Below are 10,517 nucleotides of genomic sequence, written 5' to 3' on the forward strand. Positions count from 1 at the left end.
CTCTAAAACCTGGAATGTTTGAGAAGGAATTTCTAAGAGAAGGAAAATCCACTGTCCATCTTCAAGTTTGCTATACTACTGTGCTTATTTTCAAGATTTGGAGAAAGAAAAATGACAGAAAACAAGAGATTTTCATTACATATTGGTTCCCAGAATCAAATGATGGTCTGTGCTGTATTTCTCTTTTTCTGCTGGTTTTACTAGAATGTCAGCTGTAACTGCACAGCAGAATTTGGTTTACCTCTCTAAAGAGTAACTAACTTAAAAACCAGAGGTTTGTAGCATACTTTTGCATTCATATGTAGTACATCTTCACATATATGTCTAGGAATGCACACATACCCAGATCCACATGTTCTGCTTGGTTTTTTCAATGGAGTTTTAGAATAATCTCACTCACTGACTAAGATAATTGCCACAACACCCAAGGGCTGGTTCAGCTTTTTCTGTAGCAATGCTTGCTTTGAGCAGCTTGACCTTTAGGTGCAGAGTATAACCCTCTGACAGGGGAAAGGAAGATAAATTATACAGAAGAACTGCTGGATTTCAGCATGAACCATTTAAGTTCTAACATTTTAAGCACATAACTTAAACACTGCTGTCCAAAGAGAAAATAATTTGGTCATGTCTTACATTTCATGTCACATTCATAACTTCAAAAAAGCAGCTGCTTCCTAAAACTGATGAGAGCTCAGTCAAGTTTAGTACAACCCCTGTGCCTAAGCAGCTCTTGTCAGCTGTTCCCTAGCAGGTGTCAAAACATTTGGTGACATCCTTTGCAAAGATCCTGAGCAAGAGTCCCTGCTCTGAATCTGGCCAAAGCAAGCCAAGGACAGGATGAGAAGGCCAGCCCAGGGCAGTGCAGGTAGCTGGCAGCTCTGCGCTGACAGCCTGAAGTAGCTAATGAGAGTAGCTTTGGAAGAGCTTGGTCCAAAGGAGACATAAACATCCCTGCACAGGAATGTTTCTGGAATGTTTAATGACATTATTCTACAGGATCCTTCTAAGATAAAACAGACCAGTCTAGGAGGGCTGCCAGAAAATTAACATAACATTTCTGCTTTCTTCATACAACAGTGACCAAGAGGACACCAAGGGGGTCTATAAGGCCATGGCTATTTGATGTCAAGTCCCATAGTTATGAAGTTTTTCTGCAGATTATCACTCACTCTGATTCCAAGGCTGCCATAATTTAGAGGGGGATAATCCATTCCTACACCATAGGTGGCTCAATGTCCTGCCAGCTATTTTGTCATTGATTTGTGGTTTGTGGTTTATTTTCTTTCTGAGAGCTGATGGATGGCAGGATGGGAACTGGGGTAACAAGGTGATTCCTACAATAAGCAAAGATCAGGTAACAAGGTGATTCCTACAATAAGCAAAGACCAGGCTCATGAGCACCTGAGGAACCTGAATGTGCATGAGTCAAGCCTCATAGTACTGAGGGAATTGGCTGATGTAGTTGCCAAGACACTCTCCATGATATTTGAAAATCCATGGCAGTCAGGTGAAGTCCCAAATGATGGGAAAAAGGGAAAATTTGTACCCACCTTCCAACAGTGCAGAAAGCAGGATCCTGGGAACTATCAGCCTGTCAGCCTCACCTCTGTGCTGGGAATATCATGGAACAGATTCTCCTAAGGCACATGGAGGAGAGGGGGTGATGCAAGTGCTGCCTGGCCAACCCAGGGGCCTTTTGGGATGAAGTGATTCCAGCAGTGGACAAGGGAGGGGCTACAGATGTCTTTTATCTGGACTTCTGTATAGTCTTTGACAGGGTCCCCAGTAACATCCTTCTCTTTAAATGGAGTGGTTCTTCTACTGTTTTAGACCTCACTTTAAACTGGAAGCTTTTGTCAAAATTAAGAAAACCAAAAATCTTCCTTTTATTAAATTATAAAACAAGCTGTACTGAATAAATATTTATTTTATAATAAGCAGTACCCACTTCATTGCATTTTCCTGGTAAAACTGACTTCATTATTTTTATTGCACCATTTTTAGTCATTAAAATTTAATAACATTTGTTGATGAAACTAGGGAAGCTAAATACATTTTGAAGTAATTCAGCACTAACTTACTCCCGCTAATATATAAAGATGCTACATTGCTTTCTGGAATATTTTGAGCTTAATTCCTAAAGGCATTTCAAGATTTTAGTGAGTTCTCTTGAATTTGTTTAAGTAGGAGTTTTTATCCTTCATTTAGTCCTCACTTTGTGGCTGAAAGGGTCTTCTGATGGAAAGGAAAATGGAAAACCTTATTGTTCTATTCCTGTCATCACCCAGACTCCAAATGAGATTAGGGATCTTTCTGTATTGGCTAAGTGGGGAAAAAGAGTCACATTCCACTTTCATGTATTAATTGAGGGGATGTTTATTTTTCTGTGGTCCACATACTAAAATATTTACAGTGGAATTGTTAGTGGAGGATACCAGCACATCTTGAATAAAACCAAAGGGTCTAATATCACCAAAATCCTCCACCTTCCCTGCAGCATGTAGAATGAAAATAAGAAAAGAGCAATGTTCTTTTCCAGTCAGACTATCTAAAACTACTTTTGGCCTCCTTGATTTTCAGAGTTAGTTCTTAAATAAGGTCTTTGCTGGCAGTCGGAATAACACATAGGTTAGGAAACATGTACATTTTCTTGAGTGCTAAGGGAAATTAGGATTTTATAGATACCTGGACTTACACGTATGTAGCAGGTGCTTCTATTTCAACTCAATTCACTTTGCAGCAGAAAAGCAGAGCCCACACTACAAATATTGTTTCTTTGAACCAATTTTTCACTAAGAAAAATTGAACCAGTTGTTTTTACTAAGTTGAACCAATGTTTTCACTAAGAAAACATGCTTTTATTTGAAAGCATGCTTTTATTTGAAACAGACCTATGTTCATAGTTTCAAGAAGGTTAATAACATTGTGATTTCTGGGGAATAATAACACAGTTCATTTTGTCTCCTAGCTGTCAGATGATGCAAATATAGCTTGGCATTGGTAAATGATTGTACAATAAATAGTTCCTCTGTATACCAACTTTTTAGACAATTACAGGATTAGCTGATGTCTTAATTTACGCTATCCTTCAGTGTAGTTGGTTATTTCAGGTGATGCTTGTATTTTACTGTATTAAGTATTCTTTTAAATTATACCAAGAACTGCTTGGGAATTTGTATTTATCTTCTAATTCTTTAAATGGTTCCATTAAAATATGTATCTCTCTAATAAGCACCTTTAAATAAGAGATTGTGCACAAATATGCCATGTTGGTTGAAAAAAGGCAATGTAGGATGTTTTCAAAGAGATCTATTTATTAATTAACTCTCCTGTGTTATTAGTAATCAGTAGTGTTGCTTGTTTAGAGAGCTTGGGTTCCAGCATGGCAGGGTTTGCAGAGTTAACAGTGTACATTTTCACTTTATATGAGGCAAATAGGGATGAAAATTGAGGTAACAACATGAGGTTGTTATGTTAACTGGCAAAACTGAGTCTATTTGCTGGGCCTGAATTTAGACCCTTGGACACTAACAAACACTTCTAAATTTTAAAAAATGTGATGTAAAATTATAAGGATTTAGAGGGACTCAAATGCATTCTGCTTATATTATTTAATGCCAGTGGCAAATTAGCAATTGTGTTTCTGACATCCAGGACAAGTGATGTATTGTTCTAACTCTTGTATTGTAGAATATAAACAATTTGGTAATTTTAACAAGATACTTAATTTCCATGCAGGCAGTGTTAGGCATTCCTCAGTGCTCTGAAGCATGCTCTTTGTTTGCTATTTGTTTAGACAAATCCAAAGGCTTGTGCACTACAGTTCCGGGTATCCTCTGAGGGTGTTAGGGTGTTGAAGAGACTTTTATTTTTTTCCCCACTTCTGTGAATGCAAGACATGGCTAAGAGTCTATAGGAGGCAGCCACTTGCAGCCTAGAAGGGGCCTCCACAATAATTCTTCAATGAAACATAAAAACATTAACAGAGTTGTGATGTTGACATGGCTGTGACACCATAAAAACTGAAGAATTAAGTCATAAAATCTATGGCTCTCACCTCAGGCTTTTCATTTTCATTATGAGGAGACCTCTTGAATTAAAATAGTTTGAAATGAACCTCTGCTGTGTCCAGGAGAGTAGATCATCTGGAACTAATGACTACCAGTCTACTGGATATTGCTACTGCCAAACCTTTCAGGCTGAGCTCTGGGTCTCTTCAGGATGTATTTTACAGCTGACTGCTAATACAGTCACTGCTTTGTCAAGGGCCCAGATCCAGGGCTTGATGTGGAATTGTCCAAACAGCCTCATAAAGGTCCTGCAAATGCATTTAGTGATGATTTTTCCAAGCATAGCAGCAACTTTATTTATTGTCTTGATATTGCAGAAAGGTTTTATTTGGCATTACTAAAGAAAACAGGTATTTTATCTCATTTTCCTCATTTTTCCTTCCGGTTAAGAATGACAATTCTTCTGCTTTTGAATCAGGAATTAAAGATCTCATCTGCAAAGACCCTGCCTCTCCCAAATGGCTGTAACCTGGCTCAATTAAATCAAAGCCTAAAACTATTTTTTGTCCCCTAGCATACCATAGTAGATATCTGTCACAAAATTTGAAGGAAAACCTTCCACTAAGAGATGTTGTCTTACTACTGCTAATCCAATAATATAATTATACAGACTTCTGTTTCAGAGAAAGTGATACATTGCAGTTTGTGTGTCTGAAAACTTTGACAATTAATCTAAAATTTGATTAAAGCTGAATATTAATATTTTAAAGCCAGATGTTTAAGTGCATAGTAATAAAATAACTGGGTGCCTGGGTACAAAACAGATAAAAAATAGGTTTCTTTTTCACAGATCTTAACAGGTATTGAGTGCTGCTGGAAATGTGGCTCCATTGGGGATAGTAAAAGGCATTTACCATCTGGCCCATGAAGATATACAGAGTGCCCTGGGAGGCTGGGAAGATCAGGTTTTTCTTACTGTGTTAGGCTTTGGGTAAGAACCTGCATTGCTTGTTAATGTGCTTCCCACCTGCAGAGCCAGGGCAGGGGGAAATGGCCATTCATCCACCTGGCCATGCTGGGGAGGGGACAGTGGCCTTGATCTCCTGGTCTGGTGATCCTGTGCTCACCAGGGGATGAAATGATGTTTCTTACAACTGTAGGGGGCTATGTGTGTGTGTGTTCTCCAGAGAGGTGATGTCCTGCAGGGGCAGATTTAAACATGTTTGGGGTGTGCTGAATGACGGCTTCACATCAGGTGCACTCAACTCCAGGTTGCACTAAAAATGGACAACAAAGCAACCATGGCATTTAAACTCATCTGAGATGGGAATTTATAAAAAAAAAAAACAAATCAAGAATAGTGAGATAAGATAGCATGTACAGCTCCTCTGTCAGGAAGGAGCTCTATTAGAAGATGAGTGTGTCTGTCAGTGCTTCAAATCATACAATAATGAAGATACAAGTGGTGAACATTGATGGGCATTGCTGTGCCACAAAATACTGTGTCAGTTTTGATCTGGAAAGTGCTGGGGGCCTAAGCAGAGCTGCACAGGTGTATTTGAAAGGTAATTCAGTAAAGCAAGCCCACTATTGGCAGACATGCCCTGCAGTGATTCACATCTCCACTGGAGAAATCCTGTGAACTGCAAAAGGTTGAAGATCACAGCAGCAGTGAGCACAAACCAGCTTAGGATGAGTCTCTGCTGGGGTTTGAGATGTGACTGACTTTGTGTCTCCACTTCTGGCCTCCTACCTGAGAGCTACACAGAATGCAGCACCCCTGTTTTGAAAACCTGCCTGTGGCCCTTGCCACCTCACAGTGTCTTCCTGTTCAGAGTGTTCCTGGGATTGATATTCCCACACTGTGCTGCTCCACACCCCCTCCGAAAGTTTCACTTCACTGTCAACTCACTTGCTGCCCGTCTGTGGTGAAAAGTTCCTTGGATGACAACAGGAGATGTCATCAAAAATACACTGACAGCACTGCCAATGGCTCAGGATATAACAGCTTTCTCATGGATTATTTACATCATTCTCAACAGCCCAGGCTGCAGTTAGATTTTTTCTTTACTTTTCTTTACTATTTCTTTACTTTCTTTACTTTTTCTTTACTTTTTTTTTTTTTCTAGTATTCATTTTGACTTTTGTCTGGTCAACATTCCTACAATGTCCAGCTGCCCTTTCATCTCAGCATCCTTGGAAAATCCAATATACAGGAAGGGTAATTCATTTTGGTGGGGAATGTTTTATATGGACAGAAGACATATGAAAGAAGGGGACAAACAATTGATATCAAATACGTGTCCTTTAGCTGGTCAAGGCACTGGATCATGTTTTTCTGAAAATTTTCCACATTCTGCAAAACAGTTTTCACCTGAAATACTGAAGGGGGGGATGATTTGTAAGCCAATACAAAATTTTTTTCACTTTTAAAAATTATATCTGAGATGAATTGTAATTTTGGGAGGTTTTGTGTATATTTTATAGTATACTTACATTGGCTGTCCAAGAAAATTAGTATTTCACTCAAATGCAATATGTTTCCTGGGAGCTATAGTTATATGTTCCCCATCTTTTTTTCAGAGTTCTTCCTGACATCAATTTTTCTGTGCCTGTCTTTGATGCAAATGTCCTGTTGCTATGACTGGAATTCTGCCCGCAAAAGTCAACAGCAGATGACACTCAAGCCATCTTGGTTCATCAGATGCCATGTGGCAACTTTCTGAAACGACTGCTTCAATTTTCAAACTAATTGGGGGTTCAAACTGTCACTGGGAAGAAGAAATTTCTGTTCTGTACATGGAGAAGCAATTATTATTTTTTCCAAATGGTTTTAGTGGCATGAAAGCTGTACAAGTCATTTGGACTGTGACAGCTATAATTCTTAGAGAATGCATTAGCTCTTACTGCGAGATTTCCCCCCATCACCTCTTTTTTTTTTTCTCCTCCTTTCAGATGTCCATAACAGTTTGTGGCAGTCTGGCTGAACCAGACTTATCTCTAAGTGAGAGTGTTAGCAGGCATTTTTCAAAGGCTTCTTTTTTTTCCTGAGAATGTGACCTTTAACACAGGCTCCTCATTAACTGCAGTCATTTAACACAAAATGCCAGTAGCAGGGTATTTTTTCCAGTTACCATAGCAATATCATAGGATATCAGATGGTGTCAATAAACAAAACTCCACTGAAACATTATCATTTTTGAGCCACCTCTATTAAGACAGTTTAATTTATCTAAGATCAGGTGGTAATGAGTTCAGCTTATATTTTTGTACCTTCATGTGACATTTGGTTGGTTTGTGCATGTGTGGCCCTTATATTGCTTGCCTACACATCCTCCTACTCCCCTCAAGGACTGCTGTGCTAAAGTGGGTTTGCAAAATCTCATCACTCCCCCTGCCTTTTGGCCACCTGCAATCTCTGCAGTTCTCCTGCCTGATGGCAGGGAGTGTCCTGGGGAGGGGATACATTTAATAAGCCTTTTATTTCCCTCTGCCACTTAGCATTTTGTAAGTTCTTTTAACCTGATGAAGAAGTAGCTGTCTGTGCATTCCTGAAGACCTCATATCTCACTAGACCCCCAGGATGCTTTACCCTTATCATGACTATACTCGTCTCTTTAGGTGTTTATTTTGGTACAAGACCACAGACCTGCTTTTCCTTATGGCATGTGGAAGAACAGAGATAAAAATACCTGTATAGTTCTCCATATAACTTTCTCCTTCCTTCTTCACTGGAAGAAGTGAAAGGAAGAGGGTTATACCTCTTTTTCTTGAAAGGGTTTGAGCCAACACATCCTAAGCAGAGGCCATCTGACAGTGTCAGTTCCTATGTTGGAAAAGCTGTGCAAATATTTTCAGAAGTGACCTCACTTGATTTATGAATATTTTCCTTGCCCATTGACTGCATCTCACAATACTTAGGGTCTCATGGAAACAGAATTATTCAAAGCATGTTGCCTTAAACCCAGTGTACATCTCACATTTCAATGAAAGCATCCAGTACAGGGACATACAACCACAAACAGAATTTAGACTACTATAAAGAAACAGGGGCATTTAATTTTAATTTTCTGATGTGCATGATGCTTGGAAAGAAAAAGTCACCGAATAACTAAAACTGATACACGAGTTCTTTATAGACACTAGATGTTCTTCAGGAGAAAGTGTTTTCCTCCCGCTGTCATAAGGCAATACCATGCTCAGAAATCCTAATTAGTGGTGGGCCATGAGGCAATCTCAGTATAATTTTGTGTCCACCTACTCCCAGATATCAACTAGTTCAGCTGCAAAATCGTGATGCTGAGATCATTTCTACAGACTTTCCAACAAAAGTCCAAAACATTATAACTGTGTACACCTTATTGCCCATGTTTCTACCATTTTCCTACCTGATCCACTTCATTTTCTGTATTCTACATGTCACATTTTCAGCTCATGGGAAAAGTATAGCTGATTTTTCCACTACTTTGCATGTGCCTCTTGAATATAGAGGGACAATATCCCCTCTGAGACAGAGTTTATTGCCAGCTTTTGTTTCCCTGCAATCAAAAATTTCAGTTTAAGAACTTTAAGTCTCTTGAAGTACTACCTGAATGGGAAAGTTTTGTCAATTTGCGAAAATAAAATGCTTTTGTTTTGTATTCTAGAAGTTTGTCTCATGGTGCACCAATAAAAAGAGGGAAGAACTTAAAGTGTGCTTGTTCAGAAGTATGCACGACTGTAATACAATGGGGCACAGCACACAATTAAAATGAAATCATCACACCACAGCTGGAAAGAAATCCTAATAGTTTAGGACTAGGGGTTAGAAATAAAAAAAAAAGCTCATTTTCCAGTTAGTCTCTAGATCCCCCATGTGTATTTCTTGCCTGTAGATATATATATATAAAAACAAGCATCAATAACAAGCAAATTGCCATACAGATAATGTGTAGTCAAAACACTCTGTTACTGTATAATTTGATCTGGAGAAATATTTGGAATTCAATTCAAGTGGTCACAAGTGGTTTGTGTTTCTGCAGAGAAGTACAACATTATGACTTGAGAAAGCCTCCCTACTGAAAGGTTGAATAAATTCATAGTTTGAACTCAAGCTATGGATGAAACACTAAACAAATTGTTCTTTCTACAGGCAGACTAGAATATTAGTCTGATTTGTGTAAGTAAATTTGCAAAAGTGAGCTCCATTTTTTTGGTGTGGTTTTTTTTTTTTTTTAATTGGGTTTTTTGTTTTTTGGGTTTTTTTGGTTGTTAGTTTTGGGGTTTTTAGGTTTTGGTTTGGGTTTTTTTGGGTTTTTTGTTTGGTTTTTTTTTTTAACTGAAGAAGAAATAAGTTGCACTTGAGATTTTAGATAGAGTCATAGAATCATTCAGGGCAGGACTGAAAACTGACCTTCAATTGTAGCTGAGTTGAGACTGTCATTTATTGAACCAAGCAATTTGGAATCAGTGTTACACAAATACTTGAACAACTTGCCACTACCAGCTTTACACAAGCGCAAAGTTTTCTGCCAGGATTAGCTCTTCCTGGAGCAGTTAGTGTTTGGTGAGGATGGCCTTTTCTTGGCTCATGGAAAGGCAGAGCCAATCATAAAAAAAGTGCATTCATGGCAATTTTGTGTGTTTGTAGTATATAGGTTTTGAAGAAGTAAGAGAAAATATTTAAAAAAAAAAGGATCTGCTCCTTCATAACATTCTTTGTTACATTTCTAGCTCACTGAATATGTCCTCTAAATACAGAGCTAAGAGAAGTACAACTCACTTTCCCTAAAACATTCATGGGCAACAACCACTTTTTATGCTTCTACCTCTCTTATCTTGTCACTTTAGTTCTTTCATGTGAAAGAGTCCCCACATGACCTTCTTCAGTGGTTCTCCCTCTTTTCAGAACCTCTTCCATCTCTGTCTCTTCTTTTTTTTTTCCCCTCCCTGTAGATAACCAGAATTGAGTGGGATTCCCTCTGAGAATGCAATCTTCATATTATCTCAACGCATTAAATAATTTCATTATAATTTTCTGTACCATTTCTGTTTTTTCTGTTTCACAGTCTTGGGATATAGAGTGAGAATATATTTTGAAAAATATGCCCTCACTGTGTTTATTCCTTCTGTTCTCTTCTCCCTTCAACAATCCTTTATTGAACTGTTCTGCCAGTTCATCCCACCTCCACCTAATTTTGCCAGCTGCTTCTAGAATTCATCACAACTTTTTCTGGTGACTAATCTGAATATACTGCTCCCATCTGTTTCTGTGATATGACATGACTATGATAAGCAATAACATTACTAGACACTCTTTTGGTGTTTATTTTCCTTTCAGAAGAGGTGATCTACTGCTCCTGGATGACATGACAGCTGATGTGAGGCCACAGGGGCTGAGGCCAGCAGACTGAGGGCGATGATTCTCCCCCCTTGCTCTGCCCTTGTGAGATCCCACCTGGAGTGCTGCATCCAGCCCTGGAGCCTCCAGCATGAGAAGGATGTGGTTCTGCTAGAGCAGGTCCAGAA

This window comes from Zonotrichia albicollis, chromosome 5 (genome assembly GCF_047830755.1).
Source record: "Zonotrichia albicollis isolate bZonAlb1 chromosome 5, bZonAlb1.hap1, whole genome shotgun sequence".
Lineage (NCBI taxonomy): Eukaryota > Metazoa > Chordata > Aves > Passeriformes > Passerellidae > Zonotrichia > Zonotrichia albicollis.